Below are 15,000 nucleotides of genomic sequence, written 5' to 3'. Positions count from 1 at the left end.
GATCTCGAGACCAGCCATCACTCTCCCCCCTTTCGCTCATCAACCACCACGGCTGCCTTCCTCCTCGTTTACTCGACCGCTGATGTTGGATGCAGGGAAACGTCACGATTTCACGTTGAGGTGGTTCAAGCCCGCAGAGTCAGCAGCAGTCGCGGAGTTTGTGGTATAGTGTATCATCATCATAGTCGTCATCGCTGTGATGTCTGTTCGTATTTATGTTATTGGGGCAATGCGTCGTTAGACATTGTTCTGGATGACCCCCCGACTGGATATTTCTTCATTTCCATTGACCCGAACTGACCAGCGTGGTGAAGTATGGTCAAACAACCCCCTCCCTCCATTTCACGACTTGCACGGCGTGCAGAGGCGTTCACGCAGCAGCGGGTTAACAAACGGGCCGTACGTATTTAATTTTAATACTTTATAATCTTACAACGTTAACTAATACAATTATGCTTTTCGCTTGGTTATTTGAAGGTTGTCCTAGAATGTGTCTGCGTGCGTGGCGACCTCACGTTTCACATCGTGTATATAACGTAAAACAGCTCGTTAAATTGGCCGATTGCACCTTAATATATATAGAGGATCGCAGAGCTCGGAGCAATTGTTGGCGCCGCCTCAACGCTGTCCGTGGTTCTTCCTCTCTCTATGAATCACGCGCGGTGGCACTTTCCCAGTTCCACATTAATACAGGGTGTTTTAAAAAGATGGACCCGTTTTTAAATCGCTATATCTCTGCAACCACGAACCGCCCATGAATGAAACTCTTACCACTTGAAAGGGCGGGGCATAGAGAGGGCGGGGCATAGAGAGGGCGGGGCATAGAGAGGGCGGGGCATAGAGAGAGGGCGGGGCATAGAGAGAGCGGGGCATAGAGAGGGCGGGGCATAGAGAGGGCGGGGCATAGAGAGGGCGGGGCATAGAGTTTCAAATGATGACCGCAAGATGCCTCTCCCAGCGCACAAACAGCCCCTAGCCTCAGTCATTCGCAAGACGGTGACCTCGCAACACACAAGGCTTTTTGCGTTCCGCAAGTTCAGAAAGACCGAATCCATTATTGCGTTGCAGCGTGCGTTTCAACGGCGTTTTGGCATTGATCCGCCAATGTCAGAGCATGGCGACTAATCTGGATGACCTCAAAAACAGAATCACGGCAGCGGTGGCTTCAGCGGAAGAAGACACTTTGAGAGGCGATTGGGACGAATTCGATGTTGTCCGTACAGCAGGTTGAGGGCACAGAGCATTTATAAAATGGTTAATAAAACTTGATAAATCATTAAACCGTAATAATCGGTTTTTACCCTTTTATCTGGTACAAAACTGACACCTTTATACAAGGCATCATGTTTGCAATAACCACAACACAAGCAGTCAAAATGCAAACAAAAAGAAACAACTCCGATAATGATGTGCACTGTCCTTGAAGTTGATTGGTCCACACCCGAGACAGCTTTTCTTAGAGCCTAGTCTCCATTGGTGTTGGACCAGATGACGCCAAAAGGCGCACAACTCAAAGACAGCGCACTATCAGAGTATTGAGAGCTCGGGGTAAGCATTTACACTACGAGACCTCCTTTACCAGTAGCAAAATATAGTAATCGGTTTTTACCCTTTCAACTGGTACAAAACCTGACACCTTTATACAAGGCATCATGTTTGCAATAAAGGTGTCAGTTTTTGTACCAGATAAAAGTGTAAAAACCGATTACTATATTTTGCTACTGGTAAGGGAGGTCTCATAGTGAGAATTCATCAAACCGTTTGTAACTTTGTGTCACTGTAACATGTTGCCATCGTGAAATATACTGCTTTGAAAGTGGGTCCATTTATTTAAACACCCTGTATATCAATGAGTGTACGGCAACGTACTGCTGTTGCAAGTAAGATGACAATGTGGAACGGGCACGCAAAATTGAAAACGGGCACGCAAAATTGAAAATTAGGAGACAGGCACACGAAAATTAAATAACCTAGCAAAATATCGAAATGTGATGTAATACAACACAGAGAGTCGGTTAACACACAATTAACGCATAGCCTGGTTGATTACGTGTTTCAAAATGTGCTAAGTTAGAATTTTAAGTGTGAAAATTCCAAAGAGAGGACACAGGCAGAGAGAACAAATAGCCAGAAAGAAAAAGGATAAGCTTAAAACTTCCCCGTAGAAGTGGTTCAATCTTAATTTAGGAGCTTTCGTGACTGCAGGAATTATTCTTTGGTTCTTTTCGGTTAAGTCACGTTTTAGACGTGACTTAACCGAAAAGAACCCTGTATATCAATATTAACAATTTATTTAATTATAATAACATTATGGTGTTCGCTCAATTAACAAATCACTCCCCATATGGTCGGTCAATGTTTTTAAAATCCTTAATATTAAGTTCGCTTGCTTGCTTACGACCGTGCAAATCTTTCGGTCGTTTTTTAACCCACTTCCCGTGATCCAATCGAGCTGACATTTTGCACACAGACTCGTTGTGCATGACAATTGATTTTCGTGAAATTTTTTTCCAAAATTTTACACTTTTTAGGACAAAAATATTATATTTAATTACCAATTGCTTAATGGTGGCATGCAATCATCTGACCCATAGGTGGCAGCCATCTCAAGCCAGAGGATGAGAGGACTCTAGCCGCCACGCATATAAAGGATTTATAGTGAAAAACTTTGTTTTTACGGGCTATACTTGTTTCTACCCCCCCCAAACCAGCAAACATCGGTGACGATTATCCCAAATGTGTCCTGGGCCTTCCCTGGATCGCCTCGGCCTTGAAACGAGCACCCCCGGTGCGTTACTGCGTACAAATACCAGCACCGGTGAGACAAAGGCTGCCGGGCGTGATTGTCTTCCACCCTACACCCCCCCCCCCCCTCGTGTGCCGTGCCGGCCTTCACAGGTGCTGCTCATCATCACCCACATGTTCTTGGTTCTTTCGCTAAAGTCACGTAGAAGGGAAGTAATAAAATAATAAAAACAAAACATTATAAAATAATAATGTTTTGTTTTTATTGTTTTTACTATTTTATTACTTCCCTTCTACGTGACTTTACCGAAAGAACCAAGAAGATGAATCCCTGCAGTCACGAAAGCTTTAAATCGAAATCACCCACATGCCCCAACATTCTGTCATTACGAACAAACCACGCCGGTCAGTGCCGGTCTCTCGGTGGGCATCTCTGCCCCAGGGTCCGACGCGGGCGTCGTTTGCTACTGACGGTAGCCGCGGCCAGGGAAGCGGACTTCTGATCAGATTTCGCATGGCGAGTGCGCTAACCGCTGCGCCACCGTTCACCGCGCGACTCGTTTTGCCTCGCGATGCACTGGGCGCGTGCTGCCACCGCGTGTGCAGGAGTGGGAGCAGCCATCGCGTGTGCAGGAGTGGTAGCAGCCATCGCGTGTGCAGGAGTGGTAGCAGCCATCGCGTGTGCAGGAGTGGTAGCAGCCATCGCGTGTGCAGGAGTGGTAGCAGCCACCGCGTGTGCAGGAGTGGTAGCAGCCACCGCGTGTGCAGGAGTGGTAGCAGCCACCGCGTGTGCAGGAGTGGTAGCAGCCATCGCGTGTGCAGGAGTGGTAGCAGCCATCGCGTGTGCAGGAGTGGTAGCAGCCATCGCGTGTGCAGGAGTGGTAGCAGCCACCGCGTGTGCAGGAGTGGTAGCAGCCACCGCGTGTGCAGGAGTGGTAGCAGCCATCGCGTGTGCAGGAGTGGTAGCAGCCATCGCGTGTGCAGGAGTGGTAGCAGCCGCGACTCCACGTTGCGAGCTCGCAAAGCGTCCTGTGTGGTGTGTGTGGTGTGTGTGGTGTGTGTGGTGTGTGTGGTGTGTGTTGTGTGTGTTGTGTGTGTTGTGTGTGTTGTGTGTGTTGTGCGTTGTGTGCGTGGTGTGCGTTGTGTGCGTTGTGTGGTGTGCGTGGTGTGTGTGCGTGGTGTGTGTGCGTGGTGTGTGTGCGTGGTGTGTGTGCGTGGTGTGTGTGCGTGGTGTGTGTGTGCGTGGTGTGTGTGTGCGTGGTGTGTGTGTGCGTGGTGTGTGTGGTGTATAGTGTGTAGTGTGTGGTGTGGGTGGTGGAGTGTGGTGTGTGGTGTGTAGTGTGGTGTGTGTAGTGTGTGGTGTGGTGTGATGTGGTGTGTGGTGTGGTGTGGTGTGTGTAGTGGTGTTGTGTTTGGGGCGTGTGGAGTTTGCACATTCTATGCCCGTCTTGCGTGGGTTTCCTAAAAAATTCTGGAGCGCGCATCCGTTTGCTCATTAAAAGTTCCCATTTCCCCACAACGTTGGGATCAAAAGCGTTTCATGTAGCTGCCCCCGAAGTGTTTGGAAGCATCTATGATTTTGTCTCTTATCCATGCCGCTGTCTCTGTCTCCATTAAAACTGACCGACTCTATTAAAGTGACTAAAGTTTAAGTGCGATTGTTATTTTACAACGTAATGCCATTAAAAAAAAGCGTAATTACGGAATGCTTTAATGTAATCTATGGGCGCCGCTGTGGCTAGGAGATGTTAACAACCTCGCCTGATATGCAGGAGATCGTGGGTTCGATCCCGATCCTAACGCCTGCTGCTGTGTATTCGGAGTCTGCGTGTCTCTCTCTCTCCCCGTGGTCGTGTCGAGTTTTCACCGGATGCTCCCGGTTTTCCCATTTCGCATTTAGAATCACGAGTTTGGAGTATTTGGCTGATATAAATTCCCACGATGACGACGACGATGATGATGATGATGAGCCACTTCGCCGGGCTATCATGTGGTAGCAATGTCGCTTTTGAACAAGAGCAATATAGCTCAGTGTGGCCATTACCTGGTCAAATAAACACAATAGTTAAATAGTAAAAAAAACAATTGGATAGTTCATCTGCCAGGCCGAGTCACCCTTCATAAACTCTTTGGGCTCAACTCGATGACAAATAAACTTTGGACTCTTCTTGATTCCAATAGCCTCCGGTTTTCCTCCCATCGCTAAAACGAAGCGATGCAACTGCTATTGGCCAACCACCGTCACCATGCTGAACACAGATGCTGCCCCGGGAGAAGAGATATTAACTACCTCGCCTGGTATACAGGAAGCCGTGGTCTCTGGTGTTCTTTCGGTAAAGGTCACGTAGGCATTAAATAAAAATTAACCCGTAAAAACAAAGTTTTTCACTATAAATCCTTTATATGCGTGGCGGATAGAGTCCTCTCGTCCTCTGGCTTGAGATGGCTGCCACCTATGGGTCAGCTGATTGCCTAGCAGCATTAAGCAATTGGTAATTAAATATTTAAAAAAAATTCCTAAAAGTGTAAAATAAATTGTCACGCACAACGAGTCTGTGTGGAAAATGTCAGCTCGATTGGATCACGGGAAGTGGGTTAAAAAAAGACCGAAAGATTTGCACGGTCGTAAGCGCGCAAGCAAGCAAGTGAACTTAATATAAATGATTTAAAAATAGGTGGGAAAGCTTCCCCACCTGACGACGGACGCTTGTGTTGCGCCCGAAAACGTCGCGAGTTGGTTTATTCTATACAACACGTGACTTTACCGAAAGAATCACAGAGTATGGATTCCTGCAGTCACGAAAGCTTTAAATCAAGACAGGAGGCCGTGGGTTCCATCCTGGACCCTGGAGTTTTGCGCGTGCTCTCTCTCGCCCTCCCCCCACCGTGGATGTGTCTACTCGTCTCTGTTCCCCCCCCTCCACATTTAGAATCAACATCACGCGTTCGGAGTATGTGACTGGTAATAAGTATAACCCGTATAAACAAAGTTTTTCACTATAAATCCTTTATATGCGTGGCGGCTAGAGTCCTCTCGTCCTCTGGCTTGAGATGGCTGCCACCTATGGGTCAGATGATTGCATTGCACCATTAAGCAATTGGTTATTAAATATAATATTTTTGTCCTAAAAAGTGTAAAATTTTGGAAAAATGTTTTCACGAACATTAATTGTCACGCACAACGAGTCTGTGTGCAAAATGTCAGCTCGATTGGATCACGGGAAGTGGGTTAAAAAACGACCGAAAGATTTGCACGGTCGTAAGCAAGCAAGCGAACTTAATATAAAGGATTTAAAAATATATACGCACATGAGAAGCCACTTTCGTTGAGCTAGCATTTGTTTTAGTCAGGTCGCTGCTGAAATAAATTAATTGTACAGCTCAGTGGAGGGTCTTAACTGGTAAAACTAAATAAAAAATAGATATATTCTTGGTTATTTCGGTAAAGTTTTCACACCTGATGATGATTGATTGTATTGCAATCGAAACGTCGTGAGAATGTTATTTTTTAAAATGTTTATTATTTTATTGTTTCCCTTCTACGTGACTTTACCGAAAGAACCAAGAATATGAATCCATGCAGTCACGAAAGCTTTAAATAAAAAAAATATATAGATAGTTATCTGCTAATTATTCAGTTAGGGTTAACACGCACCTGCGAAAACCTGGCAGGACCCTCCTGCAAGCGAGAGTCCTGAGGCTCCTCGCGATAAACAATCGCACTAATAAAGAATAACGCGAAGGCGTTTACAATTTGGCTGCCGCGATATGCAAATCTACGGTCCTGATCACGACTCGGCATCACGTTCTATACGGTACACGACACCGCTGCAGGCATATCACCATCGCGACATCACCGAACCCAACTTCACAGACACGAGTACAACAACAATTATCATATTTTTTACTGGCAAATGAGGTTCTATTGGTGTTTTCTAATGATGATTATTTTCTCCGATAAGCACGGTTGGCAACGTACGGTGCGAAAGAAGTTCAGCATACATACATACATAAAGCTTGTTCATCCAGAAAAGCCTCGGTGAGTCTCAAGACAACTTTTTTTTTCTGGAGGGTCCTGCCAAGTTTTTGGTGTTGGGGTTGAGGTTCTAGATTTGAAGCTTTCGTGACTGCAAGGATTCATACTCTTAGTTCTTTCGGTAAAGTCACGTAGGTAAAAAAATAAAATTTAAAGTTAATAATAGTAATAATGGAAATAAAATGAAATAATAAATCACGACGTTTCGGAGGCAACACAAGTCTCCGTCATCAGGTGGGACCGTCTCACTTGATGCAGTAATTTTAGCTGTCACGGTCCCACCTGATGACGGAGACTTGTGTTGCCTCCGAAACGTCGTGATTCCTTCTTATTATTTTATTCCCATTATTACTTTTATTATTTTATTCCCATTATTACTTTTATTAACTTTTAATTTTATTGTTTTACCTACGTGACTTTACCGAAAAAACCTAACAGTAACAAGAACAACAATCGATGAGATCAATTCGAGAGAAAGAGAGAAAGAGGCGAGTTTCGATGTCTTTTGCACGTGTACAACGAGCACACCAGAGAGGGGTCGTGGTGAAGGTTGCTGTGAACGGGTACGTTGGCCTGGGACCCCACGGCGAGTGGCTCGGACACTTTGGGACAACGCAGCTGCGTGGAGATCATGGACACGAACCGAGTGGACACTGCTCCTAGATAGAGATCCACTATCATTGCCCATAGACTAACACCGCCCATAGACTAACATTGTCCATGGAATAACATTGCCCATAGACTAACATTGCCCATAGACTAACATTGCCCATAGACTAACATTGCCCATAGCCTAACCCTGCCCATAGACTAACATGGCCCATAGACTCACATTGCCTTTGGAATAACATTTTCACAGTTATCGAGTCAAGATCATTCACGGAAGCCGAGTGAACTTAAGGCCACGATCGCAGGCATCTCCGAGAAAGGACACAGCTCATCGATATATACACAGACGAAACATTGCCCATGGACTAACATTTCCCAGTTCGACTCCGAGTAAATATCAGGGACAGCGTTCCAAGTGAAGCAAAGGCCATCCATGATCGCAGGCACCATTTGAGAGAGCGTCGTTAGGGAGGAGTGGGGGGGTGGACGTGAGCCTCGATTCTAACATTCGTACCCACAGAGAATTGCTTTAGGAGACGTCGTGAAGAATTGGACAAAGCGATTCGTTCTAGATTTGAAGTTTTCGTGACTGCAAGCATCCATACTTTTGTTTTTTTTCGGTAAAGCCACGTAGGTGAAAAAAAAATTAAATTAAAATGAAAACAACTCAATTAAATCACGACGTTTTTCGGGCGCAACACAAGCAAGCGTCCGTCTTCAGGTGGGGGACAAAAGCGATTCGTGTTTTAAATAAAAATAATATCTCCACGTGGGTGGCGCGGTGGGTGAGCGCCTGAGATTGCTGGTGGCGCACAAAGCGCGGCAGGAACTTACCAAGGGCGGAGTGAGCGCGGGAGGCAGGGCACGAGTCCGGTTCCAAACTCGTAGATCCAGATCTGGGTTTGGGTGGGACCCGTGTGTGTGACGTGAGTTAAATCACCTAGCCCCCCTCCGCCCCTCCCCTACCCCATTGTCTCCCTCCCCCTCTCCTCCCTCCCCCCCCTCTCCTCCCTCCCCGCCTCTCCTCCCTCCCCTCTCCTCCATCCCCCTCTTCTCCTCCCCCCTCTCCTCCCTCCCCCTCTCCTCCCTCCCCCCCTCTCCTCCCTCCCCCCCTCTTCTCCTCCCTCCCCCTCTCCTCCCTCCCCCTCTCCTCCCTCCCCCCTCTCCTCTACCCTCCCCCCCTCTCCTCCCTCCCCCTCTCTACCCCTTCTCCTCCCTCCCCCTTCTCCTCCACCCCCCCTTCTCCCTCCCCCTCTCCGCCCTCTCCTCTCCACCCTCCCCCTCTCCTCCTCCCCCCTATCCTCCCCCCCCTCTCCTTCCTCCCCCCCTCTCCTTCCTCCCCTTTCCTCCCTCCCCCTCTCCACCCTCCCCTCTCCTCCCTCCCCCCCTCTGCTCCCTCCCCCCTCTCCTCCCTCCCCTCTCCTCCACCCCCCTCCCCCCCCTCTTCTCCTCCCCCCTCTCCTCCCTCCCCCTCACCTCCCTCCCCCCTCTCCTCCACCCCCCCTCTCTCACCCTTCTCCTCCCTCCCCCTTCTCCTCCACCCCCTCTCCCCCCCCTTCTCCCTCCCCCTCTCCCCCTCCCTACCCCCTCTCCTCCTCCCCCCTCTCCTCCCTCTCCCTTCTCCTCCCTCCCCCTCTCCTCCCTCCCCCCTCTCCTCCACCCTCCCCCGCCTACCCCCGCTCCTGCAACAGGTGGCTCAGGCGGGGGGGGCGGCCCAGGCGGGGGGGGGGGGGGGGCTCAGGCGGGGGGGGGGGGGCCCAGGCGGGGGGGGGGGGCTCAGGTGGACAGACGGAAGGAAGGCATCCGAGAGGAGCGAGCGAGGAGAATGAACATCTTGAAGCCAGAGTGGTCATCGTCGACGCTTGGGTCAGATCCCTGCGTAAGTCAACTGCGTGTGTGTGTGTCGTGTGTGTGTGTCGCGGGCCCTCCTCCACCCGACACGGCCGCATCGCCGTCGCGTGAACACCACCGTGACCATGTTTCATCACCGCTTCAGACAAAGACGCCCCGCGTAGCCTGAACAGACTGTTGGGGCAAGTGCTGTTAGCGCACACACGAACACACACGCCGAGACTGGAGGACTTTCACCCCCCCCCAGATTCGGGGCAGCTTGCCTGATGATGCTGGTCGCAACGACCAGGCGAAACACCCGTGACCCAGTCACGGATGATCCTCGTAGCTCAAGTAGCTACACGTGTAGTAGTAGCTGCTACTACACGTGTAGTAATAGCTACTACTACATATGTAGTAGCAGCTACTACATATGTAGTAGCTACAGGCTCCGCACTTTCAAGGGCCCCCGCGCTAAATGCTTTCAAGCTGTCAATTCTGATTCAGTGATTCTGCACCACCACCATCAACCACCACCACCACCACCAACCACCACCAACCACCACCACCACCACCACCAACCACCACCAACCACCACCACCACCACCACCACCAACCACCACCAACCACCACCACCCACCACCAACCACCACCACCACCAACCACCACCACCAACCACCACCAACCACCGCCACCACCAACCACCACCAACCACCACCACCAACCACCACCACCAACCACCATCACCACCAACCACCACCACCACCAACCACCACCACCACCAACCACCCACAACCAACCACCACCACCAACCACCACCACCAACCACCACCACCACCACCAACCACCACCACCACCAACCACCACCCACCACCACCAACCACCACCACCAACCACCACCACCATCACCACCAACCACCACCACCAACCACCACTACCAACCACCACCACTACCAACCACCACCACCACCAACCACCACCACCAACCACCAACACCACCACCAACCACCACCACCAACCACCACCACCACCACCAACCACCACCAACCACCACCACCAACCACCACCACCACCACCAACCAACACCACCACCAACCACCACCACCAACCACCAACACCACCACCAACCACCACCAACCACCACCACCAACCACCAACACCACCACCAACCACCACCACCAACCACCACCACCACCAACCACCACCACCACCAACCACCACCACCAACCACCACCAACCACCACCACCAACCACCACCAACCACCACCAACCACCACCACCAACCACCACCACCACCAACCACCACCACCAACCACCACTACCAACCACCACCACCACCAACCACCACCACCACCAACCACCACCACCAACCACCACCACCAACCACCACCAACCACCACCACTCACTCACCCAGCTCACACTCACTCACTCACTCACCCAGCTCACACTCACTCACCCAGCTCAGTGAGTGTGAGCTGGGTGAGCAAGTGAGGGTGAGTGTGAGCTGGGTGAGTGAGTGAGTGTGAGCTGGGTGAGTGAGTGAGTGTGAGCTGGGTGAGTGAGTGTGAGCTGGGTGAGTGAGTGAGTGAGTGTGAGCTGGGTGAGTGAGTGAGTGTGAGCTGGGTGAGTGAGCGAGTGAGTGTGAGCTGGGTGTGCGAGTGAGTGAGTGTAAGCTGGGTGAGTGAGTGAGTGTGTGCTGGGTGAGTGTGTGAGTGAGTGTGAGCTGGGTGAATTAGCAAGTGAGTGAGTGTGAGCTGGGTGAGTGAGTGAGTGAGTGTGAGCTGGGTGAGTGAGTGTGAGCTGGGTGAGTGAGTGAGTGAGTGTGAGCTGGGTGAGTGAGTGTGAGCTGGGTGAGTGAGTGTGAGCTGGGTGAGTGAGTGAGTGAGTGTGAGCTGGGTGAGTGAGCGAGTGAGTGTGAGCTGGGTGTGCGAGTGAGTGAGTGTAAGCTGGGTGAGTGAGTGTGAGCTGGGTGAGTGTGTGAGTGAGTGTGAGCTGGGTGAATTAGCAAGTGAGTGAGTGTGAGCTGGGTGAGTGAGTGAGTGAGTGTGAGCTGGGTGAGTGAGTGAGTGAGTGTGAGCTGGGTGAGTGTGTGAGTGAGTGTGAGCTGGGTGAATTAGCAAGTGAATGATTGTGAGCTGGGTGAGTGAGTGAGTGTGAGCTGGGTGAGTGAGTGAGTGTGAGCTGCGTGAGTGAGCGAGTGAGTGAGTGTGAGCTGGGTGAGTGAGTGTGAGCTGCGTGAGTGAGCGAGTGAGTGTGAGCTGGGTGAATGAGTGTGAGCTGGGTGAGTGTGCGAGTGAGTGAGTGTGAGCTGGGTGAGTGAGCAAGTGAGTGTGAGCTGGGTGAGTGAGCAGGTGAGTGTGAGCTGGGTGAGTCAGTGAGTGAGTGTGAGCTGGGTGAGTGAGCGAGTGAGTGTGAGCTGGGTGAGTGAGTGAGTGAGTGTGAGCTGGGTGAGCGAGTGAGTGTGAGCTGGGTGAGTGAGTGTGAGCTGGGTGAGTGAGTGTGAGCTGGGTGAGTGAGTGTGAGCTGGGTGAGTGAGCGAGTGAGTGTGAGCTGGGTGGGTGAGTGAGTGAGTGAGTGAGTGTGAGCTGGGTGAGTTAGCGAGTGGGTGAGTGTGAGCTAGGTGAGTGAGTGAGTGAGTGTGAGCTGGGTGAGTGAGTGAGTGAGTGTGAGCTGGGTGGGTGAGTGAGTGGGTGAGTGTGAGCTGGGTGAGTGAGTGAGTGTGAGCTGGGTGCGTGAGTGAGTGTGAGCTGAGTGAGTGAGTGTGAGCTGAGTGAGTGTGAGCTGGGTGAGTGAGTGAGTGAGTGAGTGTGAGCTGGGTGAGTGAGTGAGTGTGAGCTGGGTGAGTGAGTGAGTGAGTGTGAGCTGGGTGAGTGAGTAAGTGAGTGTGAGCTGGGTGAGTGAGTGAGTGAATGAGTGTGAGCTGGGTGAGTGAGTGAGTGAGTGTGAGCTGGGTGAGTGAGTAAGTGAGTGTGAGCTGGGTGAGTGAGTGAGTGAGTGTGAGCTGGGTGAGTGAGTGAGTGTGAGCTGGGTGAGTGTGAGCTGGGTGAGTGAGTAAGTGAGTGTGAGCTGGGTGAGTGAGCGAGTGAGTGTGAGCTGGGTGAGTGAGTGAGGGTGAGCTGGGTGAGTGAGTGAGTGAGTGTGAGCTGGGTGAGTGAGTGTGAGCTTGGTGAGTGAGTGAGTGTGAGCTAGGTGAGTGAGTGAGTGAGTGTGAGCTGAGTGAGTGAGTGTGAGCTGGGTGAGTGTGAGCTGGGTGAGTGAGTGAGTGAGTGTGAGCTGGGTGAGTGAGTGAGTGAGTGTGAGCTGGGTGAGTGAGTGAGTGAGTGTGAGCTTGGTGAGTGAGTGAGTGTGAGCTGGGTGGGTGAGTGTGAGCTGGGTGAGTGTGAGCTGGGTGAGTGAGTGAGTGAGTGTGAGCTGGCTGAGTGAGTGAGTGTGAGCTGGGTGAGTGAGTGTGAGCTGGGTGAGTGTGAGCTGGGTGAGTGAGTGAGTGTGAGCTGGGTGAGTGAGTGAGTGAGTGTGAGCTGGGTGAGTGTGAGCTGGGTGAGTGTGCGAGTGAGTGTGAGCTGGGTGAGTGTGAGCTGGGTGAGTGTGAGCTGGGTGAGTGTGAGCTGGGCCACATCTAAGAGAGCGCGGGGGAGTGAGTCACCGAACATTCTTCGGCGGTTTCCACAGAAACAAATAAAATACGGCCACACACACAGCACCATCTCACTCACCACCTCACTCACCACCTCACTCACTCGCTCACCACCACACTCACTCACTCACCACCACACTCACTCACTCACCACCACACTCACTCACTCACCACCTCACTCACTCACTCACCACCACACTCACTCACTCACTCACCACCACACTCACCTCACTCACCACCACACTCACTCACCACCACACTCACTCACTCACCACCACACTCACTCACTCACCACCACACTCACTCACTCACCACCACACTCACTCACTCACTCACCACCACACTCACTCACTCACTCACCACCACACTCACTCACTCACTCACCACCACACTTACTCACTCACCTCACTCACCACCTCATTCACCACCACGCTCACCTCACTGACCACCACACTCACCTCACTCACCACCACACTCACCTCACTCACCACCACCACACTCACTCACTCACCTCACTCACCACCTCATTCACCACCACGCTCACCTCACTGACCACCACACTCACCTCACTCACCACCACCACACTCACTCACTCACCACCACACTCACTCACTCACCACCACACTCACTCACCACCACACTCACTCACTCACCACCACACTCACCTCACTCACCACCACCACACTCACTCACTCACTCACCACCACACTCACTCACTCACTCACCTCACTCACCACCTCATTCACCACCACGCTCACCTCACTGACCACCACACTCACCTCACTCACCACCACCACACTCACCACCACCACACTCACCACCACACTCACCACCACACTCACCCGCTCACTCACTCACTCACTCACCCGCTCACTCACTCACCCGCTCACTCACTCACCCGCTTCTCCGCTCACTCACTCGCTCACCCGCTCACCCACTCCTCCGCTCACTCACTCGCTCACCCGCGCCTCCACTCACCACCTCACTCACCACCTCACTGGCTCGCTCACACGCTCACCCACTCCTCCGCTCACTCACTCACTCTCTTGCCCACTAACCGACTCGCTCACAACTCCCGTGCACTCACTCCCTCCTGTCACCCATCCGCTCAGGCAATCCCATGGTGAAGTGGACATCCATGGTGGACTCCCATGGTAAAGTGGACATCCATGGTGGACTCCCATGGTGAAGTGTATTTCCATGGTGGACTCCCATGGTGAAGTGTATTTCCATGGTGGACTCCCATGGTGAAGTGTATTTCCATGGTGGACTCCCATGGTGAAGTGTATTTCCATGGTGGACTCCCATGGTGAAGTGTATTTCCATGGTGGACTCCCATGGTGAAGTGGACATCCATGGTGGACTCCCATGGTGAAGTGTATTTCCATGGTGGACTCCCATGGTGAAGTGGACATCCATGGTGGACTCCCATGGTAAAGTGGACATCCATGGTGGACTCCCATGGTAAAGTGGACATCCATGGTGGACTCCCATGGTGAAGTGGACATCCATGGTGGACTCCCATGGTGAAGTGGACATCCATGGTGGACTCCCATGGTGAAGTGTATTTCCATGGTGGACTCCCATGGTAAAGTGGACATCCATGGTGGACTCCCATGGTAAAGTGGACATCCATGGTGGACTCCCATGGTGAAGTGTATTTCCATGGTGGACTCCCATGGTAAAGTGGACATCCATGGTGGACTCTCATGGTAAAGTGGACATCCATGGTGGACTCTCATGGTAAAGTGGACATCCATGGTGGACTCCCATGGTAAAGTAGACATCCATGGTGGACTCCCATGGTGAAGTGTATTTCCATGGTGGACTCCCATGGTGAAGTGGACATCCATGGTGGACTCTCATGGTAAAGTGGACATCCATGGTGGACTCCCATGGTGAAGTGTATTTCCATGGTGGACTCCCATGGTGAAGTGGACATCCATGGTGGACTCCCATGGTAAAGTGGACATCCATGGTGGACTCCCATGGTGAAGTGGACATCCAAGGTGGACTCCCATATTAATGTTGTGTCGTTAAACCCGCCACCACCCGACACAGGCAATATAGTAAAGTTTGTCACGTAAACAGAAGAAGCCAATTCGTTACTAGTACAGCACTAGTGTATAGTGTAGTGTATAGTGT

General features: G+C 51.4%; 1 protein-coding gene across 1 annotated transcript in view; it reads right to left on the bottom strand.

The window, feature by feature from the left end:
* LOC144736876 (E3 ubiquitin-protein ligase TRIM71-like) overlaps window positions 1-8,320 on the bottom strand; it is a 43,713-nt gene extending 35,393 nt beyond the window's left edge. The window contains 1 exon segment of the mRNA XM_078619532.1: window positions 8,225-8,320. The gene's annotated coding sequence lies outside the window, so the exon portion shown is untranslated.
* Window positions 8,321-15,000: the final 6,680 nt, after the last annotated feature.

Source organism: Lampetra planeri, chromosome 63 (assembly GCF_965212315.1).
Source record: "Lampetra planeri chromosome 63, kcLamPlan1.2.h2, whole genome shotgun sequence".
Taxonomy (NCBI): domain Eukaryota; kingdom Metazoa; phylum Chordata; class Hyperoartia; order Petromyzontiformes; family Petromyzontidae; genus Lampetra; species Lampetra planeri.
This window is presented reverse-complemented; position numbering and strand designations above follow the sequence as displayed.